A 13,467-nucleotide genomic window follows, 5' to 3' on the forward strand; every position below is an offset into this window, starting at 1 on the left:
GTGTGCGTTCCCAAGATCCCGAGAGGAGAATGGAGGAGAAAGGATTGTGGCGTGACCATCCCCCCTGGGGGGTGATTTCTCACTTTCTGTCTCTCTGTCTCTCTCTGTCTCTCTGGCGAGGGCACGCGCCCTATAGCGAAAACCTCTCCAAAAAAAAAAAAAAAAAGAAAGAAGGAAAAGAATATTCATAGTTTCTTTTTTCTTTGAAGTTTATTCTTTATTTCTTTTTTTCCATGAGTCAGAGAGACAGAGAGACAACACTCCCCGAAGGGTCCTGAAACTGGGATCCAAGCTCAGTTTCAGCTAGTCCCAGATCATGAGCGCATGTGTGCCTGGTGTGTTCAGGGAGGTCTTTACACTTGAACCCTGGACCTTCCCCTCAGCCTCACAACAGATCATCCCACTTTACCACGGTGCTGCCATCTGTCCCTTGACATTCATAGCTTCAATCTTCTTTATCAATTTTTTTGGAGAGGTTTTTGCTATAGGGCACGTGTGCTCACCAAAAAGACAGACAGAGAGAGAGATAGAAAGCGAGAAATCACTCCCCAGGGGGGATGGCCATGCTGCAATCCCTTCTCCTCCATTCTCCTCTCGGGATCTTGGGCACGCAAGCACATGTGCCCGGCGTGAGTTTAAGCCACTGGGTCCAGGACTCGAACTGTGGTCGACTACATGGAAGTCCAGTGACATAGCCATTATGCCAACTGCTGGTCCTTCTTTATCAATTTTTGTATTTCCAAATTATATATAATTAACATGTATATATTATTTTGACAATGAATAAAAATGTAATCTCAAGAAAAGTAAATATTAGGTACCATGTCAAAACTTTCAGCTGAGCTACTTTTGAATGACAATGGGAGGACCAGCAGGTGACAGAGAGGCTAAGATGCTGGACTTTTCCACGTGGTCAACTCAGTTTGAATCCAGGCCCCCCAGCTTGAAAATTACTCTGGGCATGTGTATATTCATGCCCAAAATCCTGAGAGGAGAATGAAGAAAAGGGATTGCAGTGTGGCCATCTTTCTAATAATTATTTTTATTTCTTTATTTTTTAATTTGACTAGAGAGCGAGAGAGAGAGAGAAAGTGAGAAAGCAAGCCGCCAGGTCCAGGACTTGAACCGAAGTTGGCCATGTGGGAGCCCAGTGCCCTTAACCACCATGCCACCTGCCAGCCCCCCAGTGTGGCCATCTTTCTAGGGGGTGATTTTTCACTTTCCCTCTCACTGACTCTTTCTGTCTCTCTCCAGTGAGTGCACATGCCCTATGGCCAAAGTACATAAATAATAAAACAATAAAATTGTAAAAACATAAACATGAAAAGAAAATGGCGGCCTCGCTTGCCCAGCAAGGAAGGGCAGGTCAGTCTGACTGCTGCTGGTTTCTCTAAGAAAGATTCCAGCTGGACCAGGAGACCCATCATCAGAGTGAACGCACAGGACTTTTAGTTCCGTCAGCCTGCAGTCTCTAGAGGCTCCAGTCAAGTGGGGCCGTCCATAATGCACTGAGCTGCAGTGCTGGGAGCCACAGGCAACCACAGGTCTGAATCTCCAGTCCAGCTGACCTAAAACTGACTGGACATGTGTACATGTCCAGGATCCCAAGGAGCTGGCACGCTGGAGGAAGGGGACTGGCATGGCCAGACCCCGTTGAAAGTTGATCTCTCTCTCTCGCATATGTTCTTATCATGAATGAATTAAAGTTTTTTTTTTTTTTTAAATCCTCTTGAGGGACCAGCAGGTGGCATAATGGCTATGTCACTGGACTCCCATGTAGCTGACCATGGTTTGAGTACTGGACCTGGTGGCTTAAACTCAGGCCGGGCATGTGTGCAAGTGTGTCCAAGATCCTGAGAGAAGAATGGAGGAGAAGGGATTGTGGTGTGGCCATCTATCCTGGGGAGTGATTTCTCGCTTTCTGTCTCTCTGTCTCTCTCTCTCTCTGTCTTTCTGGTGAGCACATGCACCCTATAGCAAAAACCTCTCAAAACAAAACAAAACAAATAAATCCCTTATAATATTGCCGTCCCTTTTCAGGTTTTCTCCCTTCCTTTCTGTTTAAATTCTGTTCAGTTTGATGCTTACATTCTGACCAATGGAGAATCTAAAAATGAAGGTGAGAATGTGACATTCAGAACTTTCCCTAGAAAGTGGATTGAAGTGGGCCTGGGCAGGTGGGACAGAGATCTTTCAGTGAGGTTTGAGATGAGGCTGGGTGTTTCCAGGATTTATGTGAATGCTACGGTTTTGCTCGTCTCTAGCTTTGTTTATAAAAAAAGAGCTTTCAGCTCTATATCAAGTGGAGAGGACTTAAACCTTGTCCAACATGCCTAAAAATTAGGACAGAAACCACAGTGTGGAATCAGGAAGAAAAGAGCTGCTACCCATGTGGAAATCACTCATCCTAAGAGTGGTTGTAGAAAAAAGGTAGATCACCATTGCTGGCCTACACTACTGTGTATTAAGGGAATTCCTTTGACAATAACTTTACTATCTGTCGTCTGTTCTTCTCCTCATCTGTCCGTGCAGTAATTTATTTCACTCATATTGGGACCAGCAGTTGGCGTAATCGCTATGTCGCTGGACTCCCATGTAATCGACTGCGGTTCGAGTCCTAGACCCAGTGGCTTCAACTCACACCGGGCGCGTGTGCATGCTGCCCAAGATCCCGAGAGGAGAATGGAGGAGAAGGGATTGTGGCATGGCCATCCCCCCTGGGGGGTGATTTCTTGCTTTCTGTCTCTCTGTCTCTCTCTGTCTTTCTGGCGAGCACACGTGCCCTATAGCAAAAACTTCTTTAAAAATTCACTCATATTTTTACTCATATTTTACTAACTGCCTTAGTTGCATCATCTTATTTAATTCTTATAAGGGTGTAATGCATAATACTTATAAGTTTACCAATACGAAGTTCATTAACAGACTGAAAGGAACAGAGTGTATGCCATACTTTCACCAGGGAACTCTATCCAAGTCTCTGAAATAAATGTGGGCTAGGCAATATTCATACCTCTGTTTCCTCCTAAGGCTATAACAAATACATCTCAAATGGTAAATAGAAAAAAAAAGTTCCAATGTCTTCTTCTGGTCAATTTCCCTCAATTAAATTGCGAAATCTTGATGGTGTTGGGATGAATGAAACACAGTTCTGCTCTCCAGAGGGAGCCTAGGGGATAGACAAAGATCTTAACAAATGATGATAGAACTACAATGAAATGGGATTAACATGATAACAGAAGCATGCATAAAGCTGGATGGGTAAGCAGAGGAAGGGCAAATACTTCTTTGAGTAGAGAGATCTCATGATAAGTTATGTACCAAAGATGGCGGTTAAGGGTTAACGTTAAGCTTGACCTTAAGGTGTGTTTAGGAGCCTAACAATGAAACTGGTAGGAAACAAGGCAACATAAAAGCAAAAAGACTTAGCAGGGGTCTTTCTTCTTGAATACCTAAAGCCTCCAATTGCCTTAAGTCTCCAATTGCATTTTCTTTTTTTTTTTTTTGAGAGGATTTTTTTTGCTACAGGGCTTGTGCGCTTGCTGGACAGACAGAGAGAGACATAGAGACAGAAAGCAAGAAATCACCCCCCAGGGGGGATGGTCACGCCGCAATCCCTTCTCCTCCATTCTCCTCTCGGGATCTTGGGCACGCACGCACACGCGCCCGGCATGAGTTTTAAGCCACCGGGTCTGGGACGCGAACCGTGGTCGACTACGTGGGAGTCCAGCGACATAGCCATTATGCTAACTGCTGGTTGCCTCCAATTGCATTTTCAACCCTGCATTCCTTATGATCTGTCTAGATTTTTCACTCAATCGTCTGTCGGTCTAAAGGATTAAAGTACCATTGGGAGAGAGACGCTGGGAGAAAGGTGAGCTGACTGATCTGGGGTGAAATCCAACCAGTGACTTCTGTCTCAGCAAAACCATGTACCAACCATCTGAGAAAATTAGCTAGAGACTCGTGATAAAAATGTACAATCTGAGCTGAGTATCCCAAATGACAGGACCTGCCTCTAACCTGGCTTTGCAGACAGCTTTGGAGACATCTGTCAGAGAGTCTCGTGGCCACATGGAGTTTGGATCATAGGAGTATTAGGGAGCTATCAGGAAAGAATTTATTGTAGGGAATGTATCAATTCAATGCTATTACTCATCAGTATACTGTATTATATCAGGCTAAGAAGTGGAACGAGGATTTAGAAGATTGTCCAAGATGTCACAGAGATTGATAGAGTTTACTTGACTGCGAAAAGCAGACCAGTTAGATCCACTTGCAGATTGTTAAATATGTGAGTCCTGCAGCCCCTTATCTTGGCCCTGAGACGTATGTGAATTCCTTCTAGCTGAGACCTGAAGACCTTCCTCGCTGCTGTCTAAGGTCATCTTGTCTTAAACCCTAGCCTGACTTTGTCTCTTATTTCTCCAACGTGGTCGATCAATATCCTCAAATCCTGACAAATAGACCAGTCAACTGGAAAGGGGAAAAAAAAATGGGGGTGGGAAGGGATATGTTTCCTTTTATTTAGAATTAGAGATCAGGAATCTCGATTAGCTTTGTTACAAATAGTAACGGCATCCAGTGACAAAGCTAGAATACTCAGGAGAAGAGGTAACAGTAAAGGTCCATGTTTTACGGGCAGAAAATTCCCTTTTCTTTTTTTTTGAGTGTTTTTTTTTTTTTTTTTTTTTGCTATAGAGTGTGCACGCTCACCAGAGAGACAGACAGAAAGCGAGAAATCACCCCCTGGGGGGATGGCCACGCCGCAATCCCTTCTCCATTCTCCTCTCAGGATCTTGGGCATGAATGCAGATGCATCCGGCATGAGCTTTAAGCCACCGGATGCGGGACTCGAACCATGGTTGACTACATGGAAGTCCAGCAACATAGCCATTACGCCAGCTGCTGATCCTGAAAATCCCAAATTTGAACACTCTCCTGGAAGACATAAAATTATAGACTTGAAGGACCAGAAGACATCCTCGTTCTTAGATAGGGTGACTCCATATCATATACATCATAAATATATCCATTCTTCCTAAGTTAACGTGATCCCAACGAAACGCCATTTGAGAAACACTGAAGTAAGGGATCTACCTAATGTATGCTACAACGGACTGGCGAAGCCTCTGGAATCAAAACAGCGGCATGCAAGCACACAGGGAGACAGTCAGACCAACGGAACCGACCAGAAAGTCCAGAATAGACCCACTAACCTCTGGGGCTAAAATAGACCCACTAATAAACGGTGCGGGAGGCCATCCTGTGGCACAGTGGTTAAGGCGGCTGGATTCCAGATGGCACTATGTGGTTCAAGTCTGGGATCCTGTGGCTTGAGGACCATGTTGGAAACCTGTGCATGTTTGTACGAAATCCCAAAAGAAGGAAATTAACAAGGGGTTCTGTGTGACCATTTTTCTCCCCTATGGGGAGGGTCTGCTTTCTCACTTTCTCTCTCTCTCTCTTCCTCTGGCAAGTACACATGCCCTTTGACAGAAGTTTAAATAAGTAAATAGAAAGAAAATATGGGAACTGCTAGATAAGAATAAACCATATGTAAGAATAAACTCCAAATGGATTAAAAATGAAATCAACTAGTGTTGGGAGAAAATATGGGTGACTTTCTGTATGACAGGAGATAATTTCTTTTTTTTTGGAGAGGTTTTTGCTATAGGGCAAGTGCACTCTCCAGACAGATAAAGAGACAGAAAGCGAGAAATCACCCCCCAGGGGGGATGGCCACGCTGTAATCCCTTCTCCTCCAGTCTCTTCTCGGGATCTTGGGGATGCACGCACATGCGCCCACTGCGAGTTTTAAGCCACCAGGTCCAGGACGGGAACCGTGGTCGACTATATGGGAGTCCAGCGACATAGCCAGTACGCTAACTGCTGGTCCTGACAGGAGATACTTTTGAAACACAACTCAGAACACAGATGTGACAAAAGAAAAGACTAATAATTTAATGAAAAATAAAATACTTGCGTAAGAAAGAAGCAAGATTTCATAGACACCTGACAACTGGGAAAACAGGTCGGTAACAAATCTCACAGTTGAAAGGTCACCACTCCTAGTATATTACAAGGAAGGGATGTGGGGGGTGAGAATTCTTCTCCAGGTTTTTCATAGCTGATCTTTTCTAGGGGCCACCATAATTAGCTTGCTATTGGGTTGGTCAGATTTAACCTTTCGTGGTCACTTTGTTGTTATTTTTCGCCAACTTGTGTTTTCACTCCCTGGGACCCAGTTGATTTATAAGTGTGTTCTCAGTTCACATTCTGTGCTGGGCCCTGCACCTGGTGTTTTCCTCGGGCCTGCAGCCGTGGCTGGTTTGCTGGGCTCTCATTTTGATGAGAGTTCCCCGTGAGATCTGCCCCTGTGTGGGAGGTAGGAGCTTGGGAAAGGGGGTTGGGTTGAAGGGATCCTTTCGCAGAGATTAATACACTCTAAAGCACACTTAGTTTACAGTCTTGGGGACGCCCAGGTGTTATGAACACAGAGGGTCCTTTATGATGTCTCTATAGGAATGGGTAAGTTTTCAAAGGAGGGCGGTCAAATAAATAAGCGTTAGGTTATAGATCGCTAAACCGAATCTTCATTTTCATCTTTGTTACTTGAGGCCTCATAGTTGAATGCACACAGACTAAATTTCATTGTCTTTAAATTCATCAAAGTGTCATGGATGGACAGCAGGAAGCTAATGAGGTACTGGAGTTAGGGAATGTTCTGGAAAATTAAAGGCATGGTGCCAAAACTGGCCCTACACACATGCACGCACACCCACCCCCCCCACACACACACACACACACAACTGTGTTGCTGGGAAGTAGATTTAACTGGAGATTCATGTCCACGTCAGGACGGATGTACTAGGGCATTTCCTAGCCGTGTGTTCTTATAAATCTTTGGTCTGGATTCTGAGCTCACAGCTGATATGCAAATAACATAATAACAGCATTTAGCATTAGCAGAGTCTGATCTTTCATTTTTAATTATTTTTTTTTTTTAGTTTGCTCTAGGGTGCATGTTCTCACCACAGAGAAAAAGAGAGAGAGAGAGAGAGGAAGAGAGAGAGAGAGAAAGTGAGAAAGCATTCTCCTGGAGGAGGGTCATGCCACAATCCTTTCTCCTCCATTCTCCTCTTGGGATTTGGATCACACTTGTATATATGCCTGGTGTGTTTTTCAAACCACCAGGTCTGGGACACAAACTATATACTTGGCCATATGGGATCCCGCCACATTTTCTTTTTTTTTTTTTGGAGAGGTTTTTGCTATAGGGCACATGCGCTTGCCAGCCAGCCAGAGAGAGACAGAGAGACAGAAAGTGAGAAATCACCCCCCAGGGGGGATGGCCATGCTGCAATCCCTTCTCCTCCATTCTCCTCTCGGGATCTTGGACACACATGCACATGCACCCGGCGTGAGTTTAAGCCACCGGGTCTGGGACTGGCACCGCGGTCGACTACGTGGGAGTCCAGCGACATAGCCATTACGCTAACTGCTGGTCTCGATCCCGCCACCTTAACCACCACTCCGCTTGGCTGGTACCACTTTCTGCATTTTGAAAGCATTTCCATATTATTTACCTTATTGGATCTTCGCATGGCCCTATGAAACCTGTGCATTCAGATATTACTGTCCCTGTTTTGCAGATAAAATAACTGGAACTGAGAGAGATGAAGAGAGATGGGAGGACAGCCAACAGAGGAGTCTGGATTGGAAATCAGGCACCCACGAAAGATCCAACCCACCCATTAACCAGACGTGGACCTCGAGCAAGCCCCTCACATAAGCTTTCTGAGCCTCCACTCCACACCCAGTTCAATGAGAGCTTTGCATGCGATGGTCCTTTGAGGGCCCTCTCCGTGTTCCTGTTAGAAGATTTTACCATTTGCTCAACTTCCCCAGGAGTTAGTCAGTGGATGTGGAATGGTATACGAGACCCCAGAGCTTCCCCTTCCTCTGCCCCCTACAGTGCAGAACCGAAGGTTCAAGCTGGGCTGGAGGTAGACGTATTCCTCCTGCAGGCTCTTGGTGGAAGGAATGAGCTTTTCTGTCTGATTACAGGAACTTTCTTCAGTTTATTTTATTTTATTGCAATTTTTCAATTCCTCCTATGTATTTTTTCTTTTCTTTCTTTCTTTCTTTCTTTCTTTCTTTCTTTCTTTCTTTCTTTCTTTTTTTTTTTTTTTTGAGAGGTTTTCGCTATAGGGCGTGTGCGCTTGCCAGCCAGCCAGAGAGAGACAGAGAGACAGAAAGCGAGAAATCACCCCCCAGGGGAGATGGTCACGCCGCAATCCCTTCTCCTCCATTCTCCTCTTGGGATCTTGGGCACGCACGCACACACGCCCGGCGTGAGTTCTAAGCCACCGGGTCTGGGACGTGAACTGCGGTCAACTACATGGGAGCCCAGTGACATAGCCATTACACCAACTGCTGGTTCCTATGTATTTTTTCTTAACATCTTCCAACTGTATCCGAGTATCACGGACACGCCACGCGATTTCCCACTGTAATGGCGTAGTTCAATGCTTTCTTAGTGGATCGGTCAAGCTGGGCAAGCAGCCCCACCAGGTTCAGAATGTTCCCTTTGCCCCTGTAAGTTCGTTGTGCCTGTTTACATCCCTCTCCCTCATTCTGTCTGTTAGTCTTGCACCCCAGGCACTCATAGATCTGCTTTTTTATCGCTATAAATTCACCTTTCTGGCTATTTCATATAAAAAGAAATATATAACATGTAGTCGTTTTCATCTGGCTTCTAGAACTTCAAGGTGTGTTTTCCAGGTTCTTTTGCTATAGGGCACGTGTGCTCGCCAGACAGACAGAGAGAGAGAGAGAGAGACAGAGAGACAGAAAGTGAGAAATCACCCCCCAGGGGGGATGGCCATGCTGCAATCCCCTCTCCTCCGTTCTTCTCTCAGGATCTTGGGCACACACGCACACACACCTGGTGTGAGTTTAAGCTACCAGGTGCGGGACTCAAACTGCGGTCGACTACATGGGAGTCCAGTGACATAGCCATTACGCTAGCTGCTGATCACCCAGGATCTTCCATGTGGAAGCACTCCGTTCTCATCAACACCCAGCTACATTCCAGTGTATGGACAAACCACATGTAGTTCAGGTATCTGCTTCTCAGCTGAGGCGTAGACATTTGAGTTGCTTCTACATTTTATTATCACTATAATGAGTAATGCTGCTATGAGCATTTGTGTACAAGCCTCTGTGTAGATATATGTATTTTATGTCTCATGGGTACAGTCCAAGGAGTGAAAAATGCAGGGTTATTGTCTTAAGATCTTATGTGATATTTTAACCTTTACTTTTTAAAAAAAGTTTCTTGCCATATGGGAGTCCACTCGCTGGAGAGAGACAGAGAGAGAGACAGAGGGAAAGTGAGAAATCAGTTCCCAGGAGGGATGGCCACTCCACAATCTCTTCTTTTCCATTCTCTCCCCAGGATTTTGGGCATGTATGTACATGTTCCCAGCATGAGTTTCAAGCCACCAGGTTCAGGACTCGAACTGTGGTTTGCCATGTGGGAGTCCCGAACCTTAACCACTACATCACCTACTGGTCCCTTAACCTTTCCTTTTAAGTTGGATATTTGAATTAAAGATTCATAGAGAATATGTGAAATCACTAAATATGTCACCTGTGTTTGTAAGTTTTCTTGTATTATACCTGGTAGCTTTTTTTTTTTTTTTGGAGAGGTTTTGCTCTAGGGTGCATGCACTTGCAAGAAAGACAGAGAGAGACAGAGAGACAGAAAGCAAGAAATCCCGGGGGTGCATGTCCATGCCGCAATCCCTTCTCTTCCATTCTCCTCTTGGGATCTTGGGCACACACACACATGCGCCTGGCATGAGTTTAAGCCATTGGCTCTGGGACTCGAACCATGGTTGACTACATAGGAGTCCAGCAACATAGCCATTATGCTAACTGCTGGTTCCACCAAGTCTTATTTGTTTTGAAGCGAGCATGTGCTTCATGTAGAACAGTGAGCTGCTATGAGTTGAATGATGTCTTCCCCAAGACTGTGTGGAAGATGTAGCTCCAGCATGTCAGGATGTAACGGTATTTGGAGACAGGGTCTTTAAAGAGGTAATTAAGGTTAAATGAGGTCATGTGGGTGGGACTCTAACCCAATATGACTGGTGTATTGTAAGATGAAGAGACACCAGGGAGATGAACGGAGAGAAAATAAATTGCTCCTGTCTAGGCCACCCAGTCATTCTGTCATGTCAGCTCTGGCAAGTCAGTATGTGTCCCTGTAGTTTAAGGAACTGGCTTTTAAATGGGGTTGGCAGGTGTTCCTCTCACACGAATGCACTCTCTGGTGAGATGACACTTTGCTGTCAAGCACGCTTTCACAGCCGGCCCTTCACACAGTGGCCTCCCCCTGCATCACTCCGGTTTGTAGTCATGTCTCCAGTTACTCCCCACAGCAGCCTGGAGACCACCTCCTCCCTTCTTGTAGCAATTCTCCTTGGTCTGCCCCCATCCATTCATCTCTGTATTTCTATGGGTGGGCTCTTTCTACCCCTAGTGACCAGCTGTTGCTTGTACCTTGCCCCTCTGGTAGACAAAGGATCCTTGCGGGCAAAAAAGTGGTGTTGGCATTTATTGTCCTCAGAATCAACCCGCTGGCTCCATGTCTGCCAGGAAGCAGGAATCATCTTAATTAAAATGACAACTTAGGGTGCCCAGTGGGTGCAGTAGTACCACAACTGGACCCACATGAGAAAGGTTCCGGGTTAGTGTCCTGAAACTTCCCTGAGCATATCAAACACATGCTTGTATGTGCAGTGACCCAGGCTGGCTGGCCGAGGGCATTGCTCAGTGTGAAGACCCTATTGGGTTCACTGTCCTCTGTCTCTGTTTGTCTGTCTTTCTCATGAAGGAGATGAAGACACTTTTAAAGGGGACAACTGACACTACGTTTAGAAGTTTCGGAACCTTGTAAAGACTTATAAAATGCTGGTAGTGAAGTAAGAGTAGAGAAGAAAGAGCTAGAAATGTGGAGATGGCAGAGGAGATCGCGGGCCAGTTACTATTAGTGTCTGTCTGCCAACTCACGTCCCCACTCCAGACGTCATAGTGAAGGGGTTGACTAGCCAGGACTGCTCTGTGGCTTACATTGCACACTTTCATAGTTCTTGGTGAGTCCTGTGAGATCCTACTTATTTAATTTCTTTTAATTTGTCAAAGGGCACATGTACTTGCCATCTGTTTGTCTGTCTTTCTCATGAAGGAGATGAAGACACTTTTAAAGGGGACAACTGACACTACGTTTAGAAGTTTCGGAACCTTGTAAAGACTTATAAAATGCTGGTAGTGAAGTAAGAGTAGAGAAGAAAGAGCGAGAAATGTGGAGATGGCAGAGGAGATCGCGGGCCAGTTACTATTAGTGTCTGTCTGCCAACTCACGTCCCCACTCCAGACGTCATAGTGAAGGGGTTGACTAGCCAGGACTGCTCTGTGGCTTACATTGCACACTTTCATAGTTCTTGGTGAGTCCTGTGAGATCCTACTTATTTAATTTCTTTTAATTTGTCAAAGGGCACATGTACTTGCCAGAGAGAGAGAGAGAGACTGAGAGAGAAGGGAAGGAGAAAGCAACCCCCAATTGGGCATGATTGTGCTGCAGTGCTTCTCCATTGTAGGGGCATGCACACACAGTTGGTGTGTTTCTCACACCGCTGGGCTGGAACTCACACTCCCATTGGGCCATATGGGTTCCACTTCTCTTAGGCTCTAGGCTACAAGATTGGCGCCAGAATTGCTTGTTTTGAAGTGCCTTCCTGGCTGCATGGCTGGTGGAAGACATTTAAGGTCTAAATTACACATCCATGCAAATCAAATCAAATAAATCTGAAGTATAGAGCTTTTCCAAGTGTATAGAATTTAGAGAGGCTGGTCAATGCCTTTGTGACCCAAACCTGAAAGGAAGAAAGAGAAAAAACAAAAACAAGAAAGAAAGGAAAAAAGAAGAAAGAAAGAAAATCCCCAACCATGTCACACTCCTTTCGACATGAGCAATTTTAAAGGAATGTGCACACACACACACATTGACACACAACTGACATGGAATCATAGAGCATCATTTTCAACAGACCTCACCAGGAGAACGGTTTGTGTGGGAATTAACCATAAAATAAAACACAAATACTCCCCAAATGACAAGAAAACAGAGCTCGTATGGTATGCAGCCCCTAAAGGGGCAAGAACTTCTGAAGAAGTGGCCTCGCACTTTCTTGGCCTGAGTTTTCACTTCTCCCTTGGGTTTCTTCAACTTGTTCTCTCTCCCTACCACACTCAGTTTCCAAGGCTTTGTAAATATTTTATTCCTTTAGGCTGAGGCATAGGCAAAAATTTCCTTTTCCTCTCTTCACTCATCAGGCTTTTGAAAAACTGAAAACAGAGAAGGCGAAGGGGAAACCAGGGTAGGGTTGGAGGAGCAAACCGCAGCTGAACATTCGGCATAAGGTCTCCTCACAGCATTGCACCAGGCGGGCACCACCTGCGAGTCTAGTCACTCCAACCCTTTCTCTCTATTACTGTCTGCTGTTGGTCTAGAACACCACCTCCCTGCTCAAGGATCGTTCATCCACTCATCTGGTGGATCAGTGGCAGAGGAAGACCCACTCAGTAGACTTTAGGAAGTTCCCTACTCTTTTATTTATTTATTTTCTTTGTTTGGAGAGGTTTTTGCTATAGGGCGCATGCGTTCGCCAGACAGACAGAGAGAGAGAGACAGAGAGTCAGAAAGCGAGAAATCACCCCCCGGGGTAGATGGTCATGCCGCAATCACTTCTCCTCCATTCTCTTCTTGGGATCTTGGGCACGCACGTACACGCGCCCAGCATGAGTTTAAGCCACTGGGTCCGGGACTCAAACCACGGTCTACTACGTGGGAGTCCAGCGACATAGCCATTACGCTAACTGCTGGTCCCGGAAGTTCCCTTCTCTTTAGATCCTCCCACCAAATTGCTTTTTGGCTTCTGGTTACAGCTCTCGGTTCATCCCTAAGCATCGGCAATTGATGCTGCGAAAGCCCAGTCCCATCCAGTGTGTCTCAGCTTCACTCACGGGTTAGACGGGCTAGTTCCCAAAGGGGGGGGGGAATGGATTTCTTGTTATTTCTTACCTCATCTCGTTATGTGCAGTTGGGTTCAATTCTAATACCTTTTGTAAAAGCTTTATTCTGATCAGCACAGGAGTTTTGGCCTGCTTTGTCTCCGACCTAGGCTGGTTCACCCCTCCTTAGGCGACCTGGTGGTCCCCCGCTCCCAGGAGGTCACCATATTGATGCCAAACTTAGTGTGGATTGAAATTAGTTAGATTATTTAAGAAATTTTGTGACTCAATAAAATGTGAGGGAAAAAAGAAATGGAAAACAACTGTAGACACCTGAGATAGTGTGGGAGGAGGGTGGGAAATGGCAGAGGGCGAAAAATAGGG

The sequence above is a fragment of the Tupaia chinensis genome, unplaced genomic scaffold (assembly GCF_000334495.1).
Source record: "Tupaia chinensis unplaced genomic scaffold, TupChi_1.0 Scaffold000442_1, whole genome shotgun sequence".
NCBI classification, from domain to species: Eukaryota; Metazoa; Chordata; class Mammalia; order Scandentia; family Tupaiidae; genus Tupaia; species Tupaia belangeri.